Genomic DNA, 2,500 nt, shown 5'->3' with positions numbered 1-2,500 from the left:
ACACACACACACACACACACACACACACACACACACACACACACACACACACACGTAAGGTTTAAAGAGAACAGTTTCATACCAACCAGAATTTAAAACACCCGCCAAGATTTATACATCCATAACGCTTCAGAACATTGCATAATAAACTTGACCCAAACCTCACCTTCCCTCGTCTCTCCCTCACAGGTGCTGGACTGACTAACCAAGGGAGTAACACCTGCCATTCCTGCTCGTCTTGCCGTACGTGTCATCCCTCGTGCTACAAACCTGTCTACCTGATGCGCACCTGTTTCACACCTGTGTTCTGCCCCTATGGATTCTACAAGGCATGTACAAGCATGGTTAGGCATTAGTGTACCTGTAAATTCTGTACCTGTGGACTTTTGGCACCTGTAGATTAGTAGTACCTGTGGAAATTGCCTTCTTATTAAAACTGTAGAGGTCTTGTTACCTGTAGTTTGTCTAGCCCTGGTCTAATCTACCTGTTTTGATCACCTGTAGAAGTTAGAAGGCTTACATTGAGGAGCTGACCTTTAGTTTCTCTCTCTAGTTCTTCTCTCTCTCTCTCTCTCTCTCTCTCTCTCTCTCTCTCTCTCTCTCTCTCTCTCTCTCTCTCTCTCTCTCTCTCTCTCTCTCTCTCTCTCTCTCTCTCTCTCTCTCTCTCGTTCTCTATGTCTTGAGTACCTGTAGAAGTTTTTATATTTTTGTACATCTTACTCTCTTAAATTCGTGCAGAACTGCAGAAGGTGAGTTTTTTATATTCTTGCTATTATTTTCGTGAAAGATCTTAAAATTTGTGTGCTCTTATTTGATGTCTGCCAATGATTTACTGTAACGCGGTGCCCAAAAACCTTTTCTGTCTTTACCGTATTCTTAAACACTTCTACGCTACTTTCAGAAGGCTATGGTTGAGATTACGCATATTTCAAGGGTGTTTTTACGGTTCTAGTGACAGATTAACAACATTCCTACACTACTAACAGGAGAAGCACTCATGAAAACCCGGCCAATCATCTCTGTGGCCTTTGAAAACAGTCGTGGTGAGAGAGTAAAAGCTACATATATGCGTGGGTAAGTGATGGGTGTATGGGTAAGACATGAGAGTAAACAAGGCACCAGTTTCCAGAGAGGGAGGATAAGGCTGGATGATCGCTTGCTAATAGAGTTTCAGTGATTGGTTAGCTTGTTTTTTAGTGTAGCAGCAGTTGTCAGTAGTGCTAGAGTACTTATGGAATGTTTACTTTGTAGGTGTGGGGCTGCGCAGGTGTGGGGGGTGGGTGGACAGATGTGGAGTTGAACAGGTGTGATATAAGTGTAACTACTACTACTACTACTACTTTTCGTTCCTAATGTTTAGTTTCATGACTAGTGAGAGAGAGAGAGAGAGAGAGAGAGAGAGAGAGAGAGAGAGAGAGAGAGAGAGAGAGAGAGAGAGAGAGAGAGAGGCAGGGAGGCAGAAGAAAGGATGGAGGGATAAAGAAAGATATTGAGGGATAGAGCGAAATAGGGAGAGAGAGAGAGAGAGAGAGAGAGAGAGAGAGAGAGAGAGAGAGAGAGAGAGAGAGAGAGAGAGAGAGAGAGAGAGAGAGAGAGATGAAAAGTGGAGGTGTGAGGGAGAGGGAGAGGGAGAGAGAGAGGGAGAGGGAAGGGAGAGGGAGAGGGAAAGGAGAGGGAGGAATAAAGCGTTTCTTCTCCAGCAGTACACGAGTTTCTCTCCTTCTCTCCCTCTGAGGCACATGTCCTTGAAATAATGCACTCTCTCTCTCTCTCTCTCTCTCTCTCTCTCTCTCTCTCTCTCTCTCTCTCTCTCTCTCTCTCTCTCTCTCTCTCTCTCTCTCTCCCTTTATATCTCAGTTTATCTCTCTCGATCCTTTTTTCTACCTTCCTACCTCTTACCCTTCTTTTATGTAATCTCTCTCTCTCTCTCTCTCTCTCTCTCTCTCTCTCTCTCTCTCTCTCTCTCTCTCTCTCTCTCTCTCTCTCTCTCTCTCTCTCTCTCTCTCTCTCTCTCTGAATTAAGGTTATCTAAGTTACTTTTTTTGGCTTCTCATGTCGATTTATTTATTTATTTATTTATTTATTTTTTATTATCTTTTGTGTCTTTGTTTTGTTGGGCAGAATTTGCTGGAAGGCTGAAGTGTGTGGAGAGTTCACGGGTATTTTTTTTTGCAATGCGAGGAGCAAATATAAACGTTCCTATTAGGCTCCGTTTTCTGTTGGGTCTCTCTTATGGGAGGCTAAGGTAAATAGAGTGAAGGGCTGACTAATGATTGGAGATGATAGGTAGTGAATGTACTGCTACCATTACTGCTGCTACTGCTATTGGTGTTACTACTACGACTACTACTGCTGCTACTACGACTACTGTCACCACCAACATCACCACCATCACCAAAACAATAACAAAAACAAAAACAACTGTATGTGTATCTATGTATGTATGTGTGTGTGTGCGTGTGTGTGTGTGCAAGAATAGTGAGTGACTAGGCTAACCTCT

At 43.3% G+C, this 2,500-nt stretch overlaps 2 long non-coding RNA genes across 2 annotated transcripts in view; one reads left to right on the top strand and one right to left on the bottom strand.

Moving 5' to 3' along the window:
* LOC135092247 (uncharacterized) overlaps positions 1-438 on the bottom strand; it is a 510-nt gene extending 72 nt beyond the window's left edge. Inside the window, exons 1-2 of the long non-coding RNA XR_010262796.1 lie at positions 301-438; positions 1-270 (exon numbers count right to left, since the gene is read on the bottom strand). The exon at positions 1-270 is cut by the window's left edge and continues 72 nt beyond it. This is a non-coding gene — a long non-coding RNA (uncharacterized LOC135092247). The remainder of the gene's footprint in view (positions 271-300) is intronic.
* Positions 1-453, top strand: part of LOC135092246 (uncharacterized) — a 1,931-nt gene extending 1,478 nt beyond the window's left edge. Inside the window, exon 3 of the long non-coding RNA XR_010262795.1 lies at positions 190-453. This is a non-coding gene — a long non-coding RNA (uncharacterized LOC135092246). The remainder of the gene's footprint in view (positions 1-189) is intronic.
* The last annotated feature ends 2,047 nt before the right edge of the window (positions 454-2,500 follow it).

The sequence above is a fragment of the Scylla paramamosain genome, chromosome 39, assembly GCF_035594125.1.
Source record: "Scylla paramamosain isolate STU-SP2022 chromosome 39, ASM3559412v1, whole genome shotgun sequence".
Classification (NCBI taxonomy): Eukaryota; Metazoa; Arthropoda; class Malacostraca; order Decapoda; family Portunidae; genus Scylla; species Scylla paramamosain.
The sequence above is the reverse complement of the archived record's forward strand: the minus strand, read 5'-3'. Positions and strand labels throughout refer to the sequence as shown.